The sequence below is a fragment of the Cavia porcellus genome, unplaced genomic scaffold (genome assembly GCF_034190915.1).
Source record: "Cavia porcellus strain 051 isolate PalLab524CR breed Dunkin Hartley unplaced genomic scaffold, mCavPor4.1 scaffold_14, whole genome shotgun sequence".
NCBI lineage: Eukaryota > Metazoa > Chordata > Mammalia > Rodentia > Caviidae > Cavia > Cavia porcellus.
In genome coordinates, this window is record NW_026947497.1 from 42055737 (window position 1) to 42068971 (window position 13235).

A 13235-nucleotide genomic window follows, 5' to 3' on the forward strand; every position below is an offset into this window, starting at 1 on the left:
GAGTCCCAACTGATCACATTAAATTCACTTGTGATCCTTTTATTAGTGAACTTAACATCTGATTTCTAGGTATCTCCTCCACATGTTCTCACGGTATTATTTGATGTTTTCAGAATAATACCTAACGTGATCTATTGTTATGGGATTTTGACTGTTCATAGGGATGAGGAATTCTCATTTTTGCTCAGACCATTCACCTGGAACATGGTTTGACCGAACCAAGAATTTAATAAATACTTGCTGAATGAAGAGCAGTACTGAGCAGAACAGAGCACAAATATGAACAACGCAAAGAAAGTCAAAACCAAGTCTCAGCTCAGTCTCAGTATCCCTTTTGGTATCACTTAGTAAGTGTCAAATTTCACCAGTGCATGGTATCACCCCATTTTTAAGGATTAAATACTATTTTTACTGTGATAAACATATTATGCCTAAAATTTATCATTTCAACCACCTTCAAGTGGCATCAGGTATGTCCATGTTGAATCCTGGGGGCGGGGTGGGGCACTATTTCAAGTGCTTTTAATGTACGTTGTTCATTATTACAGATTCCAAGGACTTTAGTAAATAGAATTGGTATTTCACATAATTATTTATGGGTACATTCCTCTTTCAAAAATCTCCAAGCTTTCTGTCTTTATAAATAGCCTTTCTTCTTTTGGGCAAAGACCAAGAAAGGGCACCCCCACTTAAAGTTATGCAACGAAAATATCAAAAGCATCACAACACACCATCTAAGAATAGCACGATGAGAAAACTTTATCGTTCTTCATTAATTCAAAGCCTTGAAATAACTCAGGGTTGGCACGCTCCATATCAGTTTTCTCTCTGGAAGACTGACTGTGTACTGACTCTGACAGTCGTGCAAATCTAGTCATCTTCCCCATTAATTTGCTTAACTTGTTTGATGTCTACATTCCTTAAAGTGATCAGAATATTAAAATTTGCTTATTCCTGCTAGAATAAAATTGGCAAGGATTAACTTCTTTTAAACACGTGTTTCATCAGTGTTATGAAATCGTCGCCGCCAAGCCACATTCACAGTTAGGTTTCTGTTCTCCGCTCCTTCTTCCACTCTCAGGTATTGGCAACAAACCCTTCCTTCCGAAAATGCACAGTTTATGTTCTCTTACAAAAATTCTTGTGCTTTTTAAATGTATATTGGTTCAAAAGTAGAGTGCACTTGCTGGTGGGCATCTGAGAACCACTCATCTATCTAAATGCTTCGGAAGTCATATACATGTAGGAGCTGGCAGCCCTGGCCTGTCAGAATGAAAGGCTGCAGCATTTGTAACTCCCCCATCTCCTACTGGTGGCATCTGTCAATCTCTTTAGTTTCCTAAAAAAACAGTACTTAGGGGAAAAACTGCTATTTTTCATCTGAATCACAACAACCAAATCCAAAATACAGGGTAATATGTCAATGAAATAATCGTATCTTTACAATAGACAGAAAATCTGAAATGCTTCCAGAAATATCAGTGGAAAAATTCACATGTACACTTACCTCCATTTGGATGTAAAAACAACAGAGAAATGGAGGGGAAAAATACTCTATCATACGATAAGTTAGTTCTTCAATTATATCTCAAAAGTTTCCAAGAACCAAACTCTCTGTCAATAGAATTTCCATTCAAAAAAGGTGAGGTACCAAACTGGCATGTGCTCTCAAAAAGACTATGTGCTCTCAATCCATTGCTAAGTTCCCAAACTTTGCATCTGTCATCTTTCTTCAAATGTATAAAAATATATTTTGTAAGGTAAACACAAGCTCTACCACGTGACAGAAGAAAATAAGCACTTTTGGAGAGAGCACTGTGAATTCAAATATCAGTTACTCAAAGACACAATAAAAGAGACTTCCAAACAAGCTGAGGTATTGTTCCTTTATGTCCTAGTATGCATGTCAGAATTCCATATGTCACTACTTCTAATTCATTTACATAATCCTTCACCAGTTTGTTCTCTAACTTGCTAAACCAGTAGTCAGCTCTTCCTGTTTCCATTCCCTGGAGGTATTTTTTCCTAAAGTCTTATAAAAAGTATTGTAAGTATTTTGGTATTGAAATTATCCATTTTTACCTTCAAAACAACAAACTAGCTCATTTTATAGTAGTGTCATAAGTCTGCTCAAAGTTACTCCCTGTTCATATAAAACCTCTGCATTTTTCTTTCCTATGCTCTTTGGCAATCTACCTTTTGTGGGGCTTAAAGGTAAGAGAGGAGAAGGAATATAATATATCAGATGCCCTAGCATGCAATCACTTCATGCTTTAAACTATCTCTATTGTTTATTGCTCATCCAGCAGTCTGATCACTCAGGCCCTAACCTACCTAAAACTACAAATATGGCAGCCACTCAGTAGTGTTTCTGCCTCAGTCACTATTTACAATCTCCCTTACAGATTAACCTTATACCCAACCCCTTAAAAAAATGTCTTTTGAGAGACAATTGGCTATAATTTTTCCCACTATGTGGCTTGTTATACCTGCAACACATAAGAATTGAAAAATATAGGCCCCTAAATTCCAAGACCCAATTCAAAAATGAGTATCTGAGCTGAATATGCACTTCTTAGATGAATACAAATGACAAATAGATGAAAAAAATGTTCAGTATTATTGGTTATTCAAGAGATGCAAATTAAAACAACACTGAGATTCTGCCTCACTCCAGAAAGATGGCTATCATCAAGAAACCAGCCAATAACAAACACTGGAGGGGCTATGGGGGAAAAAAAAGAATCCTTCTCCACTACTGGTGAGGATGTAGACTAGTATAACCACTGTGGGAATCATTATGGAGATTCCTCAAAAAAACTAGGACAGCAGGTTCCATTTGACCCAGCTATTCACCTTCTGGATATCTTCCCAGAAGCATTAAAACACATCACAGCAATATGTGTGTACTCATGTTTACAACATCACAATTTGTAATACCCAAATCTTAGAAACAACCCAAATGCCCACCAACTGAGGAATGGATTAAAAAAGATGTGGGGGGCTTTTTTTTATATATAATGGAGTACTACTTAGCCATACAAAGGATAAACGTAAGACTTTTATAGGCAAATGGATGTAACTCGAGACTATACTTGTAAGTGAATTAAATCAGACCCACACATGTACACATCATATAATTTCACGAGCATGAGAAACTGAACAAGTAATCAGGACCCAAAATGTACAATAGATATTGTGAAAAGGGAACTATTCAAGAGAAACTTATGGGTGAAAGGGGAAAGAAGGGGGATATATATATATATATATATATATATATGTATATATGTTGGGAGCCGCAGCAATGCTAGGTTACCTTGTGTGATGGTCATACGGCCTGTAGGAAAGAGCAAAGCCTAAGCTAAATTACCCCTCCCATCGAGTATGCCAAGATGGCGCCCGCTTCCTGCTTCCGGGTTGTTATCGTTGCACTGATCGCCCGCTCTATAAAATAGCCTGCCTAGTAACTAGTGAGCTTAGCCAATCAGCTTGCCTGACCCGCTTCAGCTTGATTGGATGATGTGCCTGCATATAAGCGAGTGCCTCTCCCGCTTGGGGGAAGAAGCATGAAAGGAGCCGCGGGGAGCAGACGGGTAGAGGCTTCGGCCGGGAAGAATCCCGGGGCAGACTGTGCGGAGAAGGAAAATAAAGAGAGCCTAGCCACTGCCAGATCTTGTCGTGTGTTCTTCCTGCCGGCCGGGAGCGACTCCGACATATATACACACACACAGACACACACGTTAGTTAAGATAGTTATACTGCTGTCTCTTAGTTCACAGAAAAAAAAGGCTTATGTTAATATTGTTTTGTACCCTAAGAATGTATATATGCTCTAAGTATCCATTCTGAAGATAATAATACACAAGGTATTACTGTGATTCTATTATCTTGTTTTGAAATTCTGTTTTTGTTGTTGTTGTTTAAAAAAAAAAAAACTATGGAGCAGTGCTGTTTTGATAGGGTCCGACACTTCATTTTCACATTCACTGATTTGTAAGCTTTAATTTTCCCTAACCACCTTTTGCCCCTCCCTCCAGGGTTCCTTTCTCCTGTCTACAAACTTTGATTTGCGCAAAATCACTCATTCCTTAAATACCCCCAGGTCCCCACCAAATACCACCAATCTTCAAATATCAACTGAAAGTTTACCTTACATAGGAGCTTTCTTTCACTATTGTAAGCAAAAACACAAAACTTACTTTTCTAATCCCGTTAACAGTTATAATCAACATCACACTGCCAAACAATTTGTGAATTTAAAAAAAAAAAAGGCTGTGCCCACTGTGACATCCCTGAAATGTTACAACGACAGTCCATGGAATTCAGTGGAGGTATTTCATGCTCATTTGTTCACCCAGAGTAAGAGCAAAGTGAGTGCTAAGTTTGAAACATTCACATTATTTTTCCTGCTCCACAGAACTTCATTTTTAAAATTTTATTTTAAAGAGAATAAAGCCAATCAAAACAAAACAATGAAAATGATACAGGACTTCCAAATAAGGTAACAGGAAATTAACAATGGCTACCATAATGCCTCTTGTTATCTTCAAAATAGCTGTCCAGCTATTTTGGCATGGCCTTGAACACCATATATTGCAGATAGGAATGCAAAAATAGGCAAGTAAAATTAACAAACAATACAAGAACTAAGTTGCTTCTTCACTTCAGTTATCTTTTCAGAAATTTCAGGTATGTGATCTCTGATTTCTATTACACCTGTGTCTCCCGGACTTTTCTGTGTGGGCTGGAGATCTGAATTCTATTTTGCTCCTTCATCTTGACATTTTCACACGTTCCTCTAAATCAGCCCATTGCTGCATCCCAGGTGTTTCCTGCATTCACAGAACTTTAAATAGTAGTTTTTCTCTAGCTTGTACATCTCCTATGAAAAGGCTTGCATTAAAATGCACTCATAACAAAAAGACAAAAAGAAACAACCTAATAAAAACAGGCCAAAAAGTTCACAAGCATAAAAAAAAAGAAAGAAATGAAATGAAAAGGCCTATCATTGGCAAATAATTACATGGAAAGATGTTCATTTGGGATCAGTAAAATGCCAGTTTAAATCACAAGATACTACTCTACAACTCTTACAAAGTCTAAAATTTAAAAGGACTTGACTCCCTCAAGTGTTGGCAAATATAAGGGCCTTGAACACCATATATTGCAGATAGGAATGCAAAAATGTTAAAACTAATTTGGAAAAGAATTTGATACTTTCCTGAAAATAAATCTGTATCTATCATATGACCTAGCAGCTTGTACTGTTAGTTCCTAAGGAAAAAAAGTTTATGTCGATGGAGAGATTTGTGTATAAATAATCAGAAAGACTTTATTTGTAGTAGCTAAAACTGGAAGCAATCTAAATGTCTGTCAACAGGACAACAGACAAAACAATACTCAAAGAAATAAAATCCCGATTCAAGCATGCTGCTCTGGCATATCATGACAAATACAACAAGAGGTCACAGAGGATAATGTCCCATTATATGATAATTCATAAAAAATAAAATGATACGATGAGGCTTACTACAGTGGTCACTAGGGTTTGGGAATGAGGGGAGGGATTAAGAAGAATGGGTCATCCAACGAAATTTTGGAGGTGCTGAACTGGGTGATGGTGACATAAATACAGATTTGACAAAATGTGTAGAACAGCACATAAAATTGAATCTTATTTGTAAATGAAAACTAAGTAACCTCAGAATAAGGGACTGGGTATCTGTTACCAATTAGTGTGGAATATGCCATCACCATTTGCTCTACCCTGATAAGATGAGAAAGAGCAAGATTAATAGTTCTGATGAATTAGTTTGTGAAAATCCTACAAATATGCTTATGGTAATCAAAACAAATTTTTTTTGCTAAACTCAGTAGAACTGTAACAATTTCATTAATTTACATACTCACGAATGTTCGCACAGTCTTGCTAAATACACACCTATGCTAAGTCTCTCTGTGAACCAATTGTCTCAACCCCTAATCAGTGAACATCAATGGCTGTACACTTCTAGGTCTGGAAAACAGGGTCACCAAGGTCCTTGTTCTTGTAAGTTTACATTCTAATTAGAGAGAAAGGAGTCAGTGAAGATCATTCTATCTGCCTGTACTAGGAAGACAACAAGAGGGAGGTGTGTGAGAAGCCAGGGAAGGGGGTCCCCTCTTTAAATAAGAGAAGCAGAGAAGGCAGAGTGGCTGACACTGGAGCTAATCCTAGAGGGAGCGAAAAAGGCAGAAACCAAATTCTGGATGCAGAGAGTCTTGGCAAAGGGACACAGTAAGTACACAGCACTCCCTCCCTTCTCCCTGCCGCAAAAAGAAAGAAGAGATGGGGCCTGGTTCCTCAGAGCCACAGAGAGGCAGGAAAGAAATGGATACTAAATATGGGAGCCAAGGGCCAGACAATGCAGAGCCCTCTGCACTCTGCATGAGTTTACCTTGTGGTGCTTGCAAGGAGGAGCCACCAATGGGCTTTCCATCAGCTCCATAATCTGATTTATACATTTCAAGACCAACCTGGCTGCGTCTTTTTTTTTTTTTCCAGGACATTCAGCTTTTTTCTCCTCTAGCCAGTGTTTGTTTCTTCATTTACCTTAGTGATGTGGCCCCAGGCTAATCACAGCCCTGGGCCAGTCTCCCTATTTGTGAAGTACTAGTGCTACAGCTCTTAACTAGCAGAATACATTGGTTCAATCTCATGATTAAACGTCTGATTCTGAAGCTAACTATGGCCTCTTCTATAAACTCACCATCTCAAGACTCTTCCCCCAACAATCAATGTGTCTCTCTCCTACAACTTCAGCACAAATCCCTTGTTCTCTTCACTTTTTTTGCCCAGGACTGGGGATGAAACCCAAGGGCCTGCATATGGCAGACAAGCACACTAGCACCAAACTCTATACCCCTCGTCATTTTCTGGAGACAATGATTTCACTAAGCTGCCCAGGTTGGCCTGGAACTTGCTCTCTTCCCACTTCAGCCTCCCTAAGAGCCGAGATCACAGGTGTGCCAGGATCCCCACTTATCTTTAAACAAAATCCTGCTGCTTTATTTGCAACAGCATCCCTTTTCTACCTCTCTATCACCAAAATAGATGTTGTCGAAGAGTTTCATGGCTGTCCCCATAAACTCCATGTTTCTCCTCTTCAATTCCAATCTGATTCCCTTTCCTACCACTCCATAGAGTTTTTTGTTGAAAATCACCAATCCTCCTCCTGTTATCAACTACTCTTATTCCTGGTAGTCCTAACACTATCTCCGGGATTTGCATCATGTCTTTTACAGAAAAAGGATCAACTGGCACAATCAGGATGAGGGCTCAGGAGTCGAATAACTTATTAGTGCTAATTTCTTGGTTTTGATAGTTGTATTGTGGTTGCATAAGCAAAGGTCCTTATTTTCAGGAGTTCTTTGTAATGAATTTCCATTTGTGGGGTACACATGTAGTCATCTCATAATAAAAATCTTTATATAAAAATCAACTTATGAAGGTTTCTTCTGTAATGTCACAAAGCTGACCCCTGTTTCCCATTATTGCTGACATCCTTGCTCCAGAAAGCTTAATTCCCACTCTACTGCACAGCTGGAGTAGTTTCTTAACAGGCGTCTTTATGCTGTAATCTATCCACACCCACAACCCCTTAAGGTCTCCAAGTGTATGTAGCTTACGCCACACAAATCGCTTATCGTGTCTTTCAAATTCAACTCCTCTCTGATTCCAACTAACCTGTTGAGGTCTTCTTCCTCTTCCCCTGCAACAGCCTCATCACAGCCAGTCACAAAACGGGCCACATTCCATGCTTTCTGCCCATCGCCAGAGTTTTGCCTCCATAGCGCCTCCCATCAGGCAATACCCACCCCTGCAAATTTCCCAAGACTAAGTATAAGCACCAAAGCTAAGGTGCTGCCAACTCCCCAGCTCCTAAGCCCTGCCCATATAATTTCTCCCTGTCAAAACACCCAAAGTCAATTTTGCCCCTTACACACCGTATTTTATTCTGTCTGACACTACAATTTTTGTATACTGGTTTCAACATCTCCTGACTCACAAGGTAGGGTTATATCCCAATCAGCACTCATCAGTAACAAAATTAAGGCATTAGCCAAGATTAGGAATCCAGACTGGGAGTTATTATTTCTTTCTCTCCTGAAGATATTAACATTTTAAGGATTCAAATTACTTATTTCTCTTGTTTTCTTAAGATACAATTGTCTATTTCTTGTACAAAAGACAAGCAATCTCTACCCTTTTTCAACACAGAGATTTGGTGTTGACCATAACACTATCATAGATCCTGAGATTTCTACAGCTCAGCTAAGAAACAAATTTTCATATGTGATTACATTTTAACTTCACCATTACCTTATAAAAAGAACCAAATAGAGCTCTTAAAATTAGAAGCCAAGCTTGTACTTGACAAATTTAAAACCAGAAATTCTAACATCTAAAATGAAGACTTTATCCATTTACATACTCTTACTTTTTCTTGGCTTTCACTATTAAATTTTGGAATCCCATCCATAAAGGTATCCAAATTAATGACTGTATTTAAGTATAATCATGAGACCAACATTTTTCTCTCCAGCCTAATTTCATACATGAAAGAAAATGATAAATTTTTTTAGCAACAGGGTTGAAATTTTATCAGCAAGTAAGTAGTAGGAAGGGAAAGCAACAACTGAAAGCCAGGGGGTAAAATATTATTTTAGAGGAAAAAACATGCTATCAAACAATTAAGTCAAATTTTGCTCTGAAATTATGGTGATAACATCTGCTATTACTCTGATACTACAAAGATAGGAAAGGGCAGACACACCCAGAAATATAACAACAGCGCCAAAGCCATCAAGTCTATAAAGGAGAAATCTCCAGGTCCTGGTTGCAGCAAGTCACTAGTGTAAAAGTTGCTTTAAATTGAATAATTTGAATCTAATCCAAACTGGATATCATTTCAACTTTTGTAAGTGTGAAGTAAACAGCTCTAAATAACACTTTAGATGATAAAATCTGGACATACTAATAGTATGTACTGAACCTAGGATACCTGTGATGTTAAATGCAAAACTTACAGAAGTACACTGTGACGCACTGAAGCTCTTTTTTCCCCAGTAAAATCGTCACCATTCTCCCTAGGAATACCGTAACTGAATGAAAGCAAGAAAACAAAAGCAGCAAGTCTCATTTTAAAAATCACTTCAAAAATATTATTTTGAATACTAAGCTGGAGAAGTTTAGGTACTTCAGTATTTTCAAAATCAAATTATAAGACAAACAGTAAGAAAAAAAGTTACGTTTTCATCCAAGTGACTGAAGCAATGTTGTAATGCATTTATTTATTAAAGCAAGCAATATTCAAACACAAGGCACACGCCCATAAATTCCTATTCTTTTATAGCTTGCATTACAAAAAAAAATTTCATCTGAATGGTTTATTCTCAAAGTTTACTAAAGGGTAAAATTTGTCACAAACTCCTTGAAGTCTGAACTTTTTGATTTAGCATATAAAGTTTGTTCTTTACATTGGGGATAATTAAAAAATAAAATTATACATTATTTACTAAATTGGTTTCTAGATGAAAAAACTCATCATGAATTCAGATAAATACCTACTACTTGTTTTATCAGGACATGACCTTTAAAACAGTGAACTTTAGATTCCAAAAGACTAAGCCAGTATTAGCATCTGTCATGATGCTCTCATCAGAGTGACTACAATTACTGCCACAAACAGCCAGTGTTATACCAACAGAAACAGCCTGCTTCCATAAGGAATGGGGTCACTAAAAAGAACAAGGAATTCGTAGTAAGTTGATTCTATAAAAGGGAAAATCTGATTAGAGATGGCAGGGAAAGGGAGGCAGATTTTCTGGAGATGGGGAAGGAAATTAAGGCCTGGTGATGGAGGAAAAGGAAATCAAATATGATCAAGGTATGACTTATATACATTTGGATTCCCTCTAAAATGAGCATAAATATTCTTTATCACAAACAGACCACTTATTAAAAAGAAATAACTAGTCATGTTAAGTAAAATAAATACCTCTCACTTTTACCTTAAAATAGTAAATGGTAATGATGTTTTCTATCCAGACTACTATGAAAACTATGGAGACTTGTGAAAAAAAAAAAAAAAGGTTGGAAACAGATTACCGAGTAAGCAAGGCTTGATTCTGATTCTTCACTGCAAACTACACAGTGCTCAGGAACTTGGCTGGCGACTGTATAGAGCATCGAGTCAGGCTTCACTTGCAGTGAAGGAACTAAGGCTGGGAAGTCGAGACTCATCGGAGGTCACGGTTTTGTTTGCGCCTCAGCTGACAGGGCAAGTCCAATCTACATGACACAGCTAGGTCCAGTGTCCACCTTGAGGGCTTTGCATTTAGCTTTGTCATAATTTACTTTACAATTGGCACACAAACAATCCCTTCACTGGGAATTATTAACAGACAGATGACTTTCGTCACCGCTCTTACAGAATGCCATGGACTGAAATAGAGACAACACACTCCTCCCAGCCATTAGTCACGTCTGTCCACCTGAAAAATTAATCTAGATGACAGTCTTTTTCTTATGGGAATAGGACACTCCTTCCCGAGTTCAATATTCAATAAATCTAACATAAATAACAGAGTATACTCTTTATCCACGAACCTCCAAACTGTACAGAAGAGAATAGGCTGGCAGTTCTCAAATCATGGGTCTCTAAAACCAATGTTTTGGCTTATTTAAAAATAACTCATTGTGTGCTAAACATGACACTTTTGAAACTATTTTCCCAAGTGAAAAACTTCAGTGAGACAACCTTTAATGTTCCATATTTTTGTAAGACCATTGTTTTGCTTATGAGAAGACAAATTCCTTTTTCACGTCTGCATTCAATGTGTATGATAGGTTTTGCCTCAAGCATCTGAAGAAAATGTGGCCTCATAGAGCTATGTTGTTGGAAAGGGGAAAATGTTTAATGGTCTTTTCAGATAACCATAAATATGCTACTATACTGACAACTGACAATATTTTCTTAAAGGTTAGTTGCAATATTGAAGCTGAAACCCCATCAATGAGCTTTTCATGAGTTATTACATAAAAATTCAATGCTCTATCTTCCACTGAGTGTATCTTTTACCAATCTGTGATTTCTGACTTCATAAACCGCTTTGAAATGACCTCAGGAACCTCCAATCCACACTTTTAAATCTATCAGAAAATATTTTAGAGTTCTAATTAAAAATAAAAGACACTATTAAACTTAGAAGCATTTTACATATTACCTTCATCCTTTACAATATTTAATTTAGTAATTTATTCATCATGACTTGCAATGGTTTATGACCACCAGAAGCTAAGAAACAGGGAAAAAGCTTGGATTTTGGTCCAAATGATACAAAATAAGACCCCAATGATGAGGCCTCAAAGTTAAATTATTATATCACATATACTGAAATCTGGGAAAAGATCTAAATAGCCTCTGATCTTTGAGGAAGGAACATAACAAACAGAGTTGAACAATACTAGGAAAGTTATAAAGAATTATTAATCTATAAGAGATTTTAAATAACATTAAAAGTTTTTATAGTCAAATGTTTGAAAAACTAAATTGGTACAAAACCAGCATATACACAAATGGACTATGTATCTCCTTTTACCATACTGCCAAACACAAGGAAGGGGTTCGCAAAAGGACACATGCCCACAAATGCAGGATAGGTTTAAAGTCAATGGACCACCGGTCAGGAGTAGATGCATGGGTTAAGTGTGAAAACTATAATTAAAATAATAAAAACATGGTACAGAACAAGCATAAGAATTAATGATTTTTGTTACCACAGCTCTGAGATTTCTACCCAAAATAACATTACCCAAAGCGACAGACTTCATAACTGAAAAAAGCATAAACAGAATCATAGTATCAAATACGTAGCACTAATCATTTTAAAACAAATCTAAGAAATTATAAAGATATCTCATTAAGTTACTTATTTTTTCAAATATTTCTTGTAAATATTTTATAGGTTTTCTATACCAAAAATAAAACAGATTAAAAAACTTTAAAACAACTAAAAAAGTAGATAATGATTACTGATGTACCAGAATATTTTTAGTCATTCCGATAATTCAACACATAAATTGTCTTGACTTAAAGATAGTATGAATTAATCCACTTTTGACAGATGAAACTACAGCAAATTCATAAACGTGGGCTAAGGGCCAGTGAGCAGCAGAACTGGTGATTCAACCTGGGCAGGGATGCCCTTAGCTCCAGTCCATGCCATCTCAGACTACATAAAACTATCACTTACAAAAATAGCCACATCATGCGCAAAAACTGCTCCTCCAAAAGCAGATGAAAGTGCCAGCAGTAAAACACACCGAGTTTTTGGTAACAGTCATGCTACCTTGTGACTTGCGTGCAGTTTGGAATTTAAGAGACGGCATTAAGGGTGGAATAGCTTATGCCGAAAGAGAGCTCTAAGAGTACAATGCATACTTTATGGAATGCTTGCCTCTATAAAAATAAGAGGAGCAAGGTTTGAGGCAGTGACAAGGAAAAGAACTTACACATTGAAAGTTTCTGTTTCTGTTTGGAAAAATAACAGTAGAGAGAGAAATACAGAGAAAAATAGACTCTATGATCTGTATCTGTTAAGAGCATGATCATACTTCACACAAGGTAAATGGATGAAAACATGTAAGTGTCTTTAGACATGTCCTTAGCAAACAGGGACCACAAACTATCCCTAGGCACCAAAGGAATGAACTATACATCGAAAATGTACTTTTTATATATCCACAAAGAATCATTTATCACAGTCATGTAATAAAACAGTACTAAAGCAAAGTCCAATGCAAGTATTCATTGCATAAGTTAGATCCACCCTTTCTCCACATATCTAAAACCTTTTCCTTCCTTGTTGTTCTAAATATATACAATGTGCTAACTGTAATAAGGAAAGCCAAGAGATATTTTACATTAATAAGTATGCTTCCTTACAGATCTGAAAACATATAAACATACCGAATTCCATACCACAGTGACATACATACTTCACTACCGGCACGACTAAGAAAGCAAAACTGTCCACTTAGAAATTTTAGTTTAAAAATCATCCAAAATTAAGGAAGTGATTTATTTGTATTGGAAAACTTCATATAATTAAGCTCCCTGAAAAGGGTGGAAAGATGAGAAACTTGTGGCTAACAGGTTTAGGGTTCAATTTTATGTTTTTCACAATCAATT

General features: G+C 36.9%; 1 protein-coding gene across 5 annotated transcripts in view; it reads right to left on the reverse strand.

Moving 5' to 3' along the window:
- Nr3c2 (nuclear receptor subfamily 3 group C member 2) overlaps positions 1–13235 on the reverse strand; it is a 323634-nt gene that overhangs the window by 300377 nt on the left and 10022 nt on the right. The gene's annotated exons all lie outside the window — the stretch shown is intronic.